General features: G+C 38.0%; 1 protein-coding gene across 4 annotated transcripts in view; it reads right to left on the minus strand.

Moving 5' to 3' along the window:
- Positions 1-17,084, minus strand: part of SIK3 (SIK family kinase 3) — a 246,185-nt gene that overhangs the window by 58,326 nt on the left and 170,775 nt on the right. The gene's annotated exons all lie outside the window — the stretch shown is intronic.

The raw sequence follows: 17,084 nt of genomic DNA on the forward strand, positions 1-17,084 counted from the left end.
AAATTAACCTGAAAGCAAGACTAGGTTAAGTGTGACGTGAAGTGGAAGGCCCGTGAGAAAGTAGAAACAGTGAAAATGAGAAAGACAACTCAAAAATTATTTTGAAAAAAAGACTGGACAGTACTTGAGGACAGATAATAATACATGGGATGAAAAGGAGTGAAAAGTAGAGAGTAGTTGATTTGGGGAAAAAAAAATTTTTTTTTGGTCATGGGTTGAGTTTAAGAAGGTGAGAAGAAATTCAAGTGAAGATGTTCTGATGAAATGAATTGTAGTAATGAACGGATAAAAGTTTTTTGAAAGAATAAGTGGAGAAAGAAGGATGGCTGGGAATCAAGGCTTAGGAAACACCCATAGGTACTTCCTATGCTATAGGTGCAGGAATAGAAAGAAAAAGGAGCAAAAGGGAGAGAGAAATATATCATTATAATAAGAAAGCTGAGAGAGGAGAAAAACATTTCAAAGAAGGAAAAGGTGGTCTGCAGCAACCATATAATGTCATCCAAGTACTGTGCAACTTTTATCTGAGGGAAAACTGTATCACATGTAATGACTCGAGACTAGAAGTGGAAAAATTCCCCTGAGAATTTTTGTTAGTTAATCTGTCTTAATGCTAAGTCATAGGAATGAACTAAGAACATAACCTAGATTCATTATGAATCATCCAGAATGTCACACTACGAATAAAATAAGGCCTTTCTTACTAAGTTGGATGACAACCAATAAATAATAATTCTGAACTATGAGTAAATTTGTTCAGGGTACTTAGAAACGAGCAATGTGGCCACGCAGCTGAGTGGCACAGACCCTGGAGAACCAAGTATACTGGGCTGCCCTGCTTCGGCTCAGTGCCACAGTTTTCCCATTTGTGCAGCACTTTGAATTCTGTGGAATAAAAAGCCATTTTTCAAGGGACACTCTGTCAAGTGCTGTGTTTTGGTACCATGTATTTATTATCTCATTGAGATGAGCGTTATTTTTGTTTTACGTCTGGGCAAGTGAGGGTCATTAAGTAACATGTTCAAATTTAAAGTTTAAACAAACCCCAAAACTTACTAAGAACAAGGCCCAGCCTATAATTCCAGCCTGGATGCCCTCAAAGCCCACATCCACACTGTGCTTTCAGCATCAGGTATATGTTTATATTTAGGTAAATGTACATCCCATAACTATTTTTATACAACTTCCAAATTCCTTAGTTATTATATTCTACTGTTTTTCATCTTCTTCTTGACTGCCAACCCTTTGTTCTGCTTATGTAATTCCCAAAGGCATACAGGGCTTGAGACATACTGCTCCTTTACAAGTTGCTTTAAAAACAGTGCACTGAAAAGAAGAGTAGGCACTGTATATCACTGAGGAAAGGATGAATTTCTCAGTAAATGGCATAGGTACATCTGATTTTCCATATGGGAAAAAATTATATGGGACACCTTCCTCACATCATATCATAAAATTAATTCCAGGTGGATCACAGACTTAATGTAAAAGGTAAAACTACAAAGTTTTTATAAAACAATAAAGGAGACTATGTTTATAGCCTCAGGGGATGGAAGAATTTCTTAAACAAGAAACAAAAGGCACAAATCATAAAGGAAAAGATGGTAAATTCGGTTACATTAAAATTATACTAAAATGTCTGGGCCAGGAAGCACATGAGAAGCTGCTCAACATCACTAATCATTAGAGAAATGCAAATCAAAACTACAATGAGGCATCACCTCACACCAGTTAGAATGGGCATGATCAGAAAATCTACAAACAACAAATGCTGGAGAGGGTGTGGAGAAAAGGGAACCCTCTTGCATTGTTGGTGGGAATGTAAATTGATACAGCCACTATGGAGAACAGTATGGAGGTTCCTTAAAAAACTAAAAACAGAATTACCATATGACCCAGCAATCCCACTACTGGGCATATACCCAGAGAAAACCATAATTCAAAAAGACACATGCACCCCGATGTTCATAGCAGCACTATTTACGACAGTCAGGTCATGGAAGCAACCTAAATGTCCATCGACAGACGAATGGATAAATAAGATGTGGCACATATATACAGTGGAATATTACTCAGCCATAAAAAGGAACGAAACTGGGTCATTTTTAGAGACGTGGATGGACCTAGAGACTGTCATACAGAGTGAAGTAAGTCAGAAAGAGAAAAACAAATATTGTATATTAACACATATATGTAGAATCTAGAAAAATGGTACAGATGAACCCATTTGCAAGGCAGAAATAGAGACACAGACATAGAGAACAAACGTACAGACACCAAGGGGGGGAAAGCAGGGCGGAGGATGGGAAGAATTGGGATATTGGGATTGACATATATACACTAATATGTATAAAACAGATAACTAATAAGAACCTGCTGTATAAAAATAAATAAATAAAATTTAAAAAATAAAGTCTGTCTTGCTCATAACAAAATTATACTAAAATGTCTATTCATTGAAAGAGAGAGTGAAATGAGAAATCATGAAATGAGAGAAGTTATTTGTAACCCATAAAACAAAAGACTCGGGCTTCCCTGGTGGCACAGTGGTTGAGAGTCCGCCTGCCGATGCAGGGGACGCGGGTTCGTGACCCGGTCCAGGAAGATCCCACATGCCGCAGAACAGCTGGGCCCGTGAGCCATGGCCCCTGAGCCTGGGCGTCTGGAGCCTGTGCTCCACAACGGGAGAGGCCACAACAGTGAGAGGCCCATGTACCGCAAAAATAAATAAATAAATAAATAAGACAAAAGACTCATATCATTATTGAAACAAAAACTCCTATAAATCAGTAAGACAGACAACCCAGTAGAAAAATGGGCAAAAGACTTACTTAAGCAGACACTTCACAAAAAAGGCCAAAGACATGAAAAGGAGTTCAATCTCATTATTAAAGACAAAATAAAAAACTAAAACCACAATGAGATAACCATTACACACTCACCAAACTGACAAAAAGTATAATGTGTAATAATACCCAGCACTACACACTACTATACAGAAGTGGATAGCTAATAGGGACCTACTGTATAGCACAGGGAACTCTACTCAATGCTCTGTAATGGCCAATATGGGAAAAGAATCTGAAGGGGAGTGGATATGTGTATATGTATAGTTGATTCACTTTGCTGTACACCTGAAACTAACACAGCATTGTAAATCAACTATACTCCAACAACAAATTTTAAAAAGAATACACAGCACTGGTGAAGACATGCAGGAATGGGAACCCTCACACAAACTGACACACCAGTTTAGCATCACCCAGTAAAATCTGAAAACAGACATACAGTACAACCTAGCAACTTTACTCCTCAGTTTATACTCTTCATTAATGTTTAAGGATGCACATTAACGTTTAAGAATGCAATGTTCATCGCAATTGTTAGTAAGAGCTCCAAACTAAAAGCAATCCAAATATCCATCAATGGATAAAATGGAAAAATAACTTGTGGTATACTTCTGTCATGGAATACTAGACAGAAATAACTGTGCCACAACTACTGAAGCCTGCACGCCTAGAGCCCCTGCTCCGCAACAAGAGAAACCACCGCAATAAGAAGCCTGCACACTGCAACGAAGTGTAGCCCCGCTCACTGCAACTAGAGAAAGCCCACGCACAGCAACGAAGACCCAATGCAGCCAAAAATAAATAAATTTTAAAAAATGATCCACATCAAAAAATTAATAATAAAAAATAAAAAGGGATAAAGGTATGAGAACTCAGAGCTGCCCTTAGAGAACAGCTGAGAGGGTAGGAACTGGGAGTTACTTGCTGAACAGGAATCCCAGTGAAGTTTTTGTTGAAAACAGCAATAATCCTATTTGAAGAAGAGCAAACTATGAAGATGTGATATATAATGATAGAGTTTAGAGTTGTAGTTAAAAACAATTTAAAAGTAGTAAATATTTTAATGATATATAATTGCTGTCATAATATAACAGCAATTAGGTATAAATGATAAGCAGTTCACTTCATTAAAAATATTAGTATTAGTGTTATACTAATAAAATAACTACTTCTCAGTAACTCATATTAAGAGACAAAGATGGCATACATTATGTAATGGTCTGAATGTGCCCCCAAAATTCACATGTTGAAATCCTAATTCCCAAGGTGATGGTATTAGAACGTGGGAGCTTTGGGAATCGATTAGGTCATGAGGGTGGAACCCTCATGAGTGGGATTAGTGCCTTATAAAGGAGGCTCCAGAGAGACCTCTAGCCCCTGCCACCATGTGTGGACACACTGAGCAGGCTCTAGCTATGAACCAGGAAGAGGGCCTTCACCAGAAGGCAGTCATGCTGGTGCCTTGAGCTTAGACCTCCCAGCCTGGAACTGTGAGCAGTAAACTTCTGTTGTTTATGAGCCATCTAGTCTGTGGTATTTTATTATTGCAGCCCGAATGGACTAAGACGCCTTACTCATAGTTTAAAAATCAATTTTTGTCTATACTGTCACTGTCTCCCCTAACTGAACAAGAGCTGCTATCAAAGAACGACACTGAAGAGACTTAGATTTTCCTTCTTTTCCTTCCGTATGTCTAACTTAAGATAAACAGGCTTGATATACTAGCGAATCAAAAAACATGGACGGCCAGAAGAGAGGGGAGGGAAAAAACTCAAAAAAATGGGATAGTAAAAAACAGAACAACACGTAGGTAACTGAGAGTTAACCTAATCTTGGCAAATCTTTCTGATAAATAATCTTAACTCTCCCCTAACTAGAAGATATTTTTTTTCTGCTTATAACATTTTAATTATTCAAATCCCAGTGGTAAGAAGCCAGTGGACGGACAGAGGCTAAACATGTCTTTATCACCTCAGGCACTCTGTATTCAGCCACTATTTTCTTTTAGCTTTCCAGAACTACCGTCCTAAGGAATACTAAAGTGCTGCATGGCCCCAGCTCATGTCAGCCCAGGATGGTTCTAACCAGGGGGCACAAGGAAAATAAACTACGGCATCACAAGCTCACACGGCGGCGTCACAAGGCGAAGGTTGGAGAATGCTGGTGCAGTACAAAGGGAAACGCAGAAGCAGGGCAACGTCCACAAGAATAAAAAATGAGAACAAGAACAACAAAAATAACATAGAAACTTAAGGCAAAGAAGAGAACAGATTCAGTGCATGTTCAAAATGATAAGTATATAAACTCTAGTTTTGAACTGTACTGATAATGTCAAAGAAAGGAAGGCGGGGAGTAAACACCACAGCCCTATCAAGAATTTCTGTGCTCTTACAACAATATGGGAGAGCTTAAAATTATGTAATTATGTTATATTATGTAAATTATGTTAAATTATGTAAATTATGTTATATCTATTTGATATGCAATCATTAAAAATGATTACATAGAACAGCATAGGGAAAATATTTACCATAAAGGATAAAAACTACACATAAAATTGTACATACAGTGACTATAATTATAAAAAAGCATGCATAGAAAAAAAAATGCGTTCAAAATGGTAAGTTTTGGAGGTGAGATTCCAGTTTGAGTACTTAAAAATCTTTTGTTGTTCTTTAAATTTCCTATAGTATGCTTATATTATTGCTTTATTATTCTGTATTAAAAATTTTTGTTTTAAAAATAAAGACTTGAATAATAAGAACTAAAACACTGAGCAGTTAGTTTCAGAAAATTCTCAGGTACAAAGATGCCATAAAGATACTTTATATCCCTTCCTCTTTATTTATTGGCAACAGGAAAAAAATTATGACCTACAGAATCAACATTAAAATGATGAATATTCTAAAGTGTTACAGAAGGAAAGGGAGAAACAAGAGAAGAAACTGGTTGAAGTGAATACTCACACCCACACAACAGAAGCCATATGGGTGGAGTTGTTCTCTTCATGTGGCCTACGGTCATTTATTTCTCCACTCATAAGTGGCTCCTAACATAATTTGTTAGGTCTCTTTTCCAACCCCCAACACCCTGGTTGGTTAGCATTTGTCTGCAGGCTAGAATGGTATCTTACATCCCCTTAATACAGAGCAGCAGACTAATTGGAACCATATGTCTGTCTTCTAGGGATGGTTTAAATACCAGAGCTTTACTATCCATTTTGAGACTTGAAATCCTTTGTTCTAGGCAAGATCAGGAGGCTGGGGCTATACCTGGCAGTGATACTGTAGCCCTAAAAGTTAAGTATATCAACAACTGGGTATGTCTATGCGGCAAGGGGAAAGAGGGAATGGGTGGCACGAATTTAAAAATCAGGACAACTGCAAGAGGAAATTTTCTTACTTGGTCCACCACCTCAGAGTAATACCCTTGACTTCTTTTTTGGCTGACCAAGGAGCAACCCGAAGCAGATATAACAGATTAGGCGCAGCCTGCAGCCAGTTCCAAATGTTCACAGTGTCTGTGAAGGTGGTACAGTAGTACAGCTACAAGTGGCAGCCAACCCCTTCAGGAATAACTTGTGCTTCATTTCACTTCCTCGTTGTGATAAGTAAGCTTGGAAGTACGGGGCAGAGGAAAAACGTGAAGTGGGAAAATAATTACTTATCCTAAATAAACCACCTCACCAGAAAATACCGAGACAAGATCCTTCCTGTTTGTTTTGTTTTGTTTTGTTTTTGCGGTACGCGGGCCTCTCACTGTTGTGGCTTCTCCCGTTGTGGATCACAGGCTCTGGACACGCAGGCTCAGCGGCCATGGCTCATGGGCCCAGCCGCTCCGCGGCATGTGGGATCTTCCCAGACCGGGGCACGAACCCATATCCCCTGCATCGGCAGGCAGACTTTCAACCACTGCGCCACGAGGGAAGCCCCCTTCCTGTTTTAAAATCTGAAAGCTTCTGAGGACTCATAACCCCAATGCTGCACTTGCAAGTAAAGACAAAGATCAAGAATAGAAATAATTTAGGGCCCTGATTAACTTCTCAGTGGACTAGTAAGTACGGGGTGTGGGCCACAAGCTGTCAGGTATTCTAGCTAGAAATGAATTGACAAATCAAAGATCAAGACCTGTAAAAGAACACTTTATAAACAGGATTTAGACCGTTATATGGACTGTTAAGATAGAACATGACACGGAAGAGGAACTAACCTTGTTTTTCCTACACAATATTACTAGCCTAGAAATCATGTGACCCAAAAGCTTTATTTGGATTTGAACACAAGAGTCAACTGTGTGAATCTCAAAATATTGGTAGTGACAAAGGATGAGTTTCAAAGTTCCCAGGAGTCTCAATATTAGTTTGCTCTTAAAAATGGGTCTGGGAAGTCCTGAAGTGTTTAGCAATCCCTTCAACCTTTGGCTGAACTTCCTAACTAGGAGCTAATAGAGAAGTAATGCCAAAAACTACTGACTCACAGCCTGAGCATTTATACTCAAGAGAAATTCCTTCATGGGAAAAAAAAAAAAAAATCAAGTAATCAGCTTATCTGGGAAGGGGGGCATTTGGTTTAGTTTAAGAAACCAGGGGAGGTCAGAATTGGAGGAGGGGACAGGTAATATTCAGGAGGTTGAAAGAATATATGTACCTTCTTGGTAATGCGTTAGGTATTAGAGGACCATTCTGTTGCAGCTCCTACTATTGCACCATATACAGGGCTCTTACACAGCTATCACTTAATCTTAGCAATCTCCTGACCCTCCACAACTTCTGAGCACTGTGTATCATACAGCATGATGACTACCTCCGTGGAAAATGAAAGTTTAAAAACAAAAATGCTGGAGCAGCATTACATTGGTATTTTCAATGAATGACATGTATTTGCCCCCAAAGTTTTAAAAATATCTTAGCAGTTAGGATCACTGAACTCAGCTATTTTTAAATGAGGTAATGAACAAATCCCCTCCACTCTTATCATAGATAGCACTACCCCAACCCTTCTCAGGAAAGGCAAAAACCCCTCACCAACACGGGATCTTTTAATCAAACTCAGTATTGAGTAGATGTATAAAGGAAAAGGTTATAATAAGACCTTTTCTATAAGACCTACAAACAATATTCACTGGAATTCTTGAAAACGTTAATGCATACTATTGCAATTATGATTCTAAAGTGATTCATATCACTTAGAAAAATAATAGTCCAATCATTCAATCAAGTAAGTTTCTAATCCTGATAGGTGAGCACACTATACAAATTTTTAGTGTGCCTTTTATGGACCATAATGAATCAAGGTCCCCTTAACTTCTCAACAGAAACTAAAGATACCAAATGGAAATACAGTATATAGGTATAACAATAATATTTTCCAAATTAAAAATTAAGGCATATGGTCTGATAAGCAGAAGGCTACTTTTGGAGAAAAGAAGGTACGATCACATATAAGATTCTCAGTTGTCACCTAGAAACTAAGCAGGCAAGAAAATACCATCTTAGGTTAAGCCTAACAGAATAGAATAAACATAACTCAAATGAGAGGAAACATCTGAACAGTAACCCACCTAAAAGGTAAGGTGTAAATATACTAACAGGAGTAGGATACGCCCCAAGTTTCTGAGGGACCATTAGTGCATCAAGGGGCAAACAACATAATCACACATCTAACAATATAATTATATGCATAAATTGAGTTTTAAGCAAAAGTTTAGGGGCAATTGGTATATAATAGAGGAGAAAGGCTTTCCTGAAAAAGAGTCTATCAAGAGCTCAGAGAATCTCTCAATCTGATTAAAAAGATCAAGGTCATATTTGGACTAGAATGTTAAGAAAACTAACCTATTTAATTGTACAAGTACTCGGTATTTTCCAACTTTTCTGACTCTCAAACTTCTTTCAAAGGAATATATTATCCTAAAAACCTTGCAAGAAAGAAATTTTTAAAATAACTTTGTCAAAAAAAAAAAAAAAAACTTTGTCATTTTTATGTGATTTATGATAAAGAAGTAATTTAAGTAAAATATTTTATATTAGTACATTATTAAAATTGACTTAAAAGTTCATTATAAATAATATTTATCAACAAAATGAAAAGGCAACCTACTGAATAGGAGAAAATATTTGCAAATCATATATCTGATGAGGGGTTAATATCCAAAATACATAAAAAACTCATACAACTCAGTAGCAAAAAAACAATTCAATTTTTTAAATGGACAGAAGATCTGAATAGACATTTTTCCAAAGAAGACATGCAGATGGCCAAGAGGTACATAAAAAGATGCTTAACATCACTAATCACCAGGGAAATGCAAATCAAAACACCTGTTAGAATGGCTATTACCAAGAAGACAAGAAGTAACAAATATTGGTGAGGGTGTGGAGAAAAGGGAACTCTTGTGCACTGTTGGTGGGAATGTTTACTGGTGCAGCCACTATGAAAAACAGTATAGAGGTTCCTCAAAAAATTAAAAAGAGAACTACCATATGATCCAGCAATTCCACTTCTAGGTATTGATCTAAAGAAAATGAAAGCACTGGGAATTCCCAGGCAGTTCAGTGGTTAGGACTCCTTGCTCTCAGTGCTGAGAGCCCAAGTTTGATCCCTGGTTGGGGAAATAAAATCCCATAAGCCGCGTGACGTGGCCAAAAAAAAAAAAAAAAGAAAAGAAAATGAAAGCACTAATTCAAAAAGACATCTGCATGCTCATGTTCATCGCAGCATTATTTACAATAGCCAAGATATGGAAACAACCTCAGTGTCCATTGACAGATGAATGGATTTTAAAATGTAGTATATGTATACAGTGGAATATTATTCAGTCATAAAAAAATAAAACAAAATCTTGTCATTTAAAAAATATTAAATAGTTATATTCACTTTATTTCTTGTTTTTTCTTTTTCCATTATGGTGTATTACAGGATATCAAACATACTTCTCTGTCTATACAGTAGAACCTTGTTGTTTATCCATTTTATATATAATCGTTTTCATCTGCTAAACCCAAACTCCCAATCCATCCCTCCCCTCAGCCCCCTCCCCCTTGGCAACCACAAGTCTGTTCTCTATGTCTGTGAGTCTGTTTCTGTTTCATAGATAAGTTCATTTGTGTCATATTTTAGATTTCACATATAAGTGACATCATATGGTATTTGTCTTCCTCTTCCTGACTTACTTCACTTAGCATGATAATCTCTAGGTCCATCCATGTTGCTGAAAATGGCATTATTTTACTTTTTTTAAATGGCTGAGCAGTATTCCAGTATATATATATATATATATATATATATATACCACATCTTTCCTATCCATTCAGCTGTCGATGGACATTTAGGTTGCTTCCACGTCTAGGCTATTGTAAATAGTGCTGCTATGAACACTGGGGTGCATGTATCTTTTCTTTTCTTTTTTTTTTAAACATCTTTTTTGGAGTATAATTGCTTTACAATGGTGTGTTAGTTTCTGCTGTATAACAAAGTGAAACAGCTATACATATACATATATCCCTATATCTCCTCCCTCTTGCGTCTCCCTCCCACCCTCCCTATCCCACCCCTCTAGGTGGACACAAAGCACCGAGCTGATCTCCCTGTGCCATGCGGCTGCCTCCCACTAGCTACCTATTTTACATTTGGTAGCATATATATGTCCATGCCACCCTCTCACTTCATCCAAGCTTACCCTTCCCCCTCTCCATGTCCTCAAGTCCATTCTCTATGTCTGCGCCTTTATTCCTGTCCTGTGGGGTGCATGTATCTTTTCGAATCATAGTTTTGTCTAGATGTAAGCCCAGGAGTGGGATTGCTGGATCATATGGTAACTCTATTTTTAGTTTTTTGAGGAACCTCCACACTGTTTTCCATAGCGGCTGTACCAATTTACATTCCCACCAACAGTGCAGGAGGGTTCCCCTTTCTCCAAACCCTCTCCAGCACTGGTTATCTGCAGACTTTTTAATGATGGCCATTCTGACTGGTGTGAGGTGGTACCTCATTGCAGTTTTGATTTGCGTTTCTCTAATAATTAGCGATGTTGAGCATTTTTTCATGTGCCATGTGTGTCAACTATGTGTACCTGAAATGCCTTTTTAATGAAGGTACATTAATTTTTCATTTGTAAAAGCTCCAGTCTTAGGAATAGGATTCAGAAGAGAGAATTTTCCAAACTCCATTTTCCCAAGGGTCAATATACGTTAAAGTTCCTTAGCCCCTGCTAGTTGAGGGTCCTATACCATTTCAGGGTGAGAGCACAAGGGTGAGGCGTTATGATTCCTAGGCTCTACTAGGGCCCGAATTTGGGAAAGTCACATGGCCTCTCTGGGTCTCAATTTACTACCCATCAATCAGGGAGGCGTACTGAAAGATTACCTAAACAAAGGGTGTTAGGATAATGACATAAAATTTGGGATTGACACGATGAATATTCATAACTACTTTTTGTGACCTGTCAGGGACATTCTCAATCACCAGACTATGGAAGGGGCCTCAGAAATCCAAGGTTTCCAACCTTTGTTTTGAGATACAGATATGACTGTATCTTAGCATATTCATACTGGCGGTGAAAGGTCAATAGACTTACCAAATGTTTTAGTTTCTCACTTTTAAAAAATGAAGTAGTCTAGATCTCACTGCATTAAAGGTCAAAAATTTCCACAGTACCTCAAATCCATGCACTGTGGAAATTCTTTCCAAAATATTGGCTTTGCTGTAGCTGAACTTCAGATCTTTGCTGTCTACTGATTGCCAACTAAAACAATAACACCGGAGTGGAAACCATCTCATGGAGACCATTCTGGGAGTCGACATTTAAAGAAAAAAGTTTCCAACTTCCTTAGGTTAAAAAAAAAAAGTTTCCACAATTTTCAAAACATTCTCATAACGTCTGAGTATTTCAAATAACTTTGCTTCAGGGAGTAAGCCAGCTACATTTAGGCAATCTTTTATAAATACAGAAATTTCTCTAGTAAATTTTTAAGGACAAGAATTAAAATTCCTTTTGAATAGCAGTACATCAACCATTAAAAATAAGGCAACACCAGTTTGACAGCTTAATATAATCCATCAATAAGAAAATCTGATTTCTCTATTTCTAAACATATCTCTGACTGGAAGTTCCCTCTTCCTGGCCCAGAGATGTGACTGGTTACCCAGTCCCAGAAATTCCTCCTCTGCTCACATCTCTTGTATTTGTTGCCCTTTTCTTCCTTCCCACATCCACTGCCACCACCCGTATGCAGGATTTTACCATTTCACAGCCTTTTAACTGATCTTCGTATTGCTTTCCTGTCCCCTCTCCCTACTCCCACCCTTTTTTCCTTATCCACCCTGAATCTGATTTATTAAGCCTGGTATTCAAACAATTTCACAATTTAGTACAAATACCTCCCCTTCCTGCCTTCTCAGGCATGACTCCTCGATCCTTCCCTCTCACCAAGCTTTTCTGCAGATATGCTGTGTGCATTCTACTGCTGCCCATGCTTCTCCAACTCAGCTTCCCACTGTAACCAAAATAAAGCCCCCAAATCCTCACCATGTGCACAGGTCCCCAGGCGAACTGGCCCTTGCTAGCTCTCTCATCCCATCTTTCCACTCCCGGCCTTATTTATTATCCTCAGCCATGCTACACTTTCTCTTACCCCCTAAATATGCTGAATTCACCTCTCGCAGGCCTTTGCCTTGCTCTTCCTTCTGTTTGGAAGGCTCTGACTATCCTCGTTATCCTCTCACAAGTCGTTCTATCAGACTACCCGATATTACCATTTTCACAGCCCTTATGAGAGCTTGTTTATGTGTTTACTGTCTATCTTTCCCCATCAGAACATTAGTTCCAAGGGACTATTTTAATCGCTGCTGTATTCCCAATGTCTGCACACAGCAGGTGCTTTACTAACATTTGCTTACTGACTAATCCTACTGGCATTCTCTCCTTGACATCTATCCTTAACGAGTTCTATTCATCCTTTAAGACTCACCTGAAGTGCTATATTCTCAAAAGGGTGTTTCTGTCCTCATCACCACTATGTAAAGTTCAGATCAACAAAGTTATTGAGCACCTACTATACAACAGGTACAATAAATGGGATATGCTTACAGTCCCTGTGGCATCTGTAATCTAATGAAATTCTGCAAACTAAAGTGGTTTCTCCATCCTCTGAACTCCTGTGGTGACCGGACTATACAATTAACGTGATAATGAATCATGATGTGCTCTGTAACATCTCTCCTATTGTATCAAACTGCAGTTTGGTAGCTGTTGGCCATGCTGTCACCCAGGGATACAACCGATGTGCTAAGAGAGCCATGTTGTGCCTCCTCCATCCTGAATCTGCTCCTTTGTGATCCTCACACATCTGAGGCACAAAGTGAAAGGTTAGAGACCAAGAACCCTATTCTTTTCCCAGCGTTGAATTCTCTACATGAAAGCGATTTGCACGAGTGCTCTTTATAAGAAATTCAAACGTTTAGCAAGTTAAAGGTGTTTTGGAAACTCTAGTGTTTTCTAAGCAAGACATATTTGCATGCCAAATATGTTGAAATTAAATGATATACGTGAAAATGCTTTGCAAAGTACTTCTTATATATGTAAAGCATAATTTTGGTGTTATTTAACTTTTCAAAGCTCTAAGCATTTGCTGCCCACATAGACTGTAAATTCTTGAGGGCGGGAGTCATGTTCTGAGCCTTCTTTTTTCTGTCCCGTGATACCGGAGCAAAAAGTCTTTGTTAAGAACAGTGAAGATTACAGATAGCCACTACAAATTCTTCGTTCCAGACTTGGCAACTGTGCCTTTCAGAAATAAAATTCTTTATTCTGAAAACAATCAATGCTTATGCTGGATTACTAATGATAGAAACATCTTTCAAATAATTCTACAGAAGATAGGTTTGTGACCAGCATTAAGAAGAAAGCATTAAAACCAGAAAAAAAAAAAAACCAAACTATTCACCTGAGCTTCATTCTCTCTAGAACTAGCACTAGAACAAAAATTCATAGGTAAGAATTTAATCACAAAAACTCTTAAACAATGGAATGATGTTGAATCTTTTAATATCTGTAACTGAAACTTATCTCTCGTGTCCTGGGAACACATATTCACTTGAAGAGGGCTAACATGGGCTTTTATAATAGCTAGATTTTTATAGTAGTACCAAGTATTACATGTAAATTGTCACATTACTTCATACAAAAAGTAAACATAAATTCCTGTAAACACAAACATCCCCAGAACAACTTATTCATCTACTTTTGAACAGGATGCATAATCTTTTCATCGAAACCACTAGGTAAATATTGGATAAGGAAAACATGAATTCCTTAAATTTCCTGATCTGAATTTTTATTAATTCCAAGTTAATTTGCTACTATAACATATACGATGATTTTTAAAATGAGGTGCTTAAGACTAACAATATTTTAAATAAAATAAAAAAACCCTCTTTTCTCTCTCATGTGTTTCTTTCATATACAGTAGTTCTTTCTTACTGAGATTTATAATAATTCATCAAAAAGACTACTGAAAAGATCAGGGATCTGAAAGTTACTTTTAGCTTTCAGAATAAAAAGTTGATTTCATTACTTATCTGAACTTATCCCATCAGAACCATCCAACCTACCTCTCTAAAATTAGTCATGCTGTAGTCAGCTTCAACTAGAAGCGTTCCTCCCACTGGTCCATTAAGTTCAAAGAAGGCCTGGCTGATGAGAACGGGTATTCTATCCAATTTATGTGTAGGAAGGGAAGTTCAGGCAATGACTGAGAAACTGAGTAATGACAGCATGTAGGAAAGAATGCAAACAAAGACAATGTCAGATGCTGTAGCAGAGCACAAAGCTAGGGGCGCTCATTTATTCTTTGCTTTGCTCTGAAAACAAATAATAAAAATGCAGACTTTAGGTTAATGAAATAAAAATCTTGACAAAATATATGCATTAATACACAGAGAGCCCAAGGCTGGCTGTCAGGACCCCTAGGAGTCTGTAATTACACACCAACAGGTAGAGACTCATCTTGTGACTGCATGGGTTTGTTTTTAACCATTAACAAAGGAAAGTATTTAAAAATCTCCTTACCCAAATATTTGTCAGTAGAGTTTCTAAATTCAATTATCACCAACCCCTGCTTTTCAAACTTGGCTTCTCAATGCAAAAACTAAAAGCCGTACAAATTTCCCTTAACTAAATCAAAATGATTCTAAATTCAAAATCAAGAACCAAGGAAGCATAAAAACTTTTTCTTAGTCTTTGGTCAGTGAAGGTAGACTAAGACTGTAGCAGAAAAAGAGGGCCTTCTTTTTTTTTTTTTTTTTTTGTGGTACGCGGGCCTCTCACTGTTGTGGCCTCTCCCGTTGAGGAGCACAGGCTCCGGACTAGCAGGCTCAGCGGCCATGGCTCACGGACCCAGCCGCTCCGCGGTATGTGGGATCTTCCCGGACCGGGACACAAACCTGTGTCCCCTGCATCGGCTGATGGACTTTCAACCACTGCGCCACCAGGGAAGCCCTGAGGGCCTTCTTTTAACTCACTACCCTAATCAAAAATCCAAAGAACCCTACAGTAACATTTGTGGTAGGCTGAATAACAGCCCTTCAAAGACATCCTTGCCCTAATCCATGGAACTTGTGGATGTGTTATCTTCTTTTGCAGATGTGGTTAGGTTAAGGATCTTGAGCTGGAGAGACCATCCTGGTTCATCCAGGAGGGCCCAACGTAATCACAAGGGTCCTTACAAGAGGGAAGTAAGAGGATCAGATTAGGAGTGGGAGATGTGACAATGGAAGCAGGAGGTGGAAGTGTGATGTAAGGCCTGGAGCCAAGGAACGCAGGAGGCCTCCATGAGCTGAAAAAGGCAAGGAGATGAATCCTCCAAAGCCTCCAGATGGAACCAGTTCCACCAATACCTTGGTTTCAGCCCCACAGGATTCATTTCAGATTTCTGACCTCCAGAACTATAAGATAAACTTGTAGTGTTTCAAGCCACTAAGTGTGTGGTAATTTGTTACAGCAACAATAGATAACACATTTTATTATACTTTTAGGGATTGTGAAGCTTAGTAGGTGTTATTACCATTAATTTAATTGAAACTACAATGAATAATTACAAAAGAGGGTTTGCAATTGTCAGGCCTTTCCACCCTACCCACCCTTGTGAGCACTGTCAGCATCTAGAGAGCTTTAGAGAATATAAACCAGACGTCAGGGCAAAGGAAAAACATGATTTCACGTAAGATAAAGAAAGCTTCTAATTCCTGTCTACTATGTACTGAGCAAATACAGAACTCAAAGAGCTTACAACTATAAAAGTTCTAATCAGCCCAACTTAGATAAACAAAAGGCTAGGTGACATTCCGAGGATGTAAAAGTAGAGCCTGGCAAGTGAGCAGTTATGTACACAAAAGACACTGTCAGAAGAATCAACAACCTACAAGGGTTCACATAGGTACTTTGACCTATAATATAATATATATTTGAACTCTCAGTTCCCACCCAGTTAAGGAGGGAATCTTCAGAATTGCTTCTTACCTAGGCTTTTCAAGACAGTTATATTCTAGCTAAAGTTCTGTTTTCTATATGAGATTCCAGTCCTTTTTTATCTGGAAGACGAGGGACATACAGTGCAATACCAAAAACTGTCAGAAAAACAAAAATGGTTTATTTTCATATTTATAGTTTCTATATAAACTGCAGTCACTTTCTTCTATCAATAGGTGGTGAGCTTGTATTGGTTAGGCAAATGCTGACAGTTTACTACAATTGAAGTATGAGTAGAGTGAGGCAGTGAAAAGTGCTTTTTTAGGCACTGTCAGATGAGCAGATGAATGAAATTTGAGGATAAAAAGAGATGGACTGCCTTTAAACCACTGTAAGATCTATTCTTCTTAAATGATCATAAAACCACAGTCTTAAGAATAAGCATGCTCTATATCAGCAGTGACACAAATCAACCTTCTCAAGTGAAGGTGAGAAGGCACACAATTTTATCAGTTTTTTTTTTTACTAATTTATTCTATATTTTATTCCTTATTCAAAAATTACTTTTTCTTCTTTCTTCCCAACCCAGTTGCATCCCAAACTAAATAAAAAAATAGCATCAATGTATTTTGAAAGCTTAGTAATTTTCAAGCCACACACACACAAAAATCCTTTTTATAATACTTCTTTCTGAATAGATAAAACAGATAATCCCTTGTTTTAAGAACCTTGAAGGAAAAGCTGCTTCACTCCTATTTCACATCCTCAGCA

The sequence above is a fragment of the Stenella coeruleoalba genome, assembly GCF_951394435.1.
Source record: "Stenella coeruleoalba genome assembly, chromosome: 8".
NCBI lineage: Eukaryota > Metazoa > Chordata > Mammalia > Artiodactyla > Delphinidae > Stenella > Stenella coeruleoalba.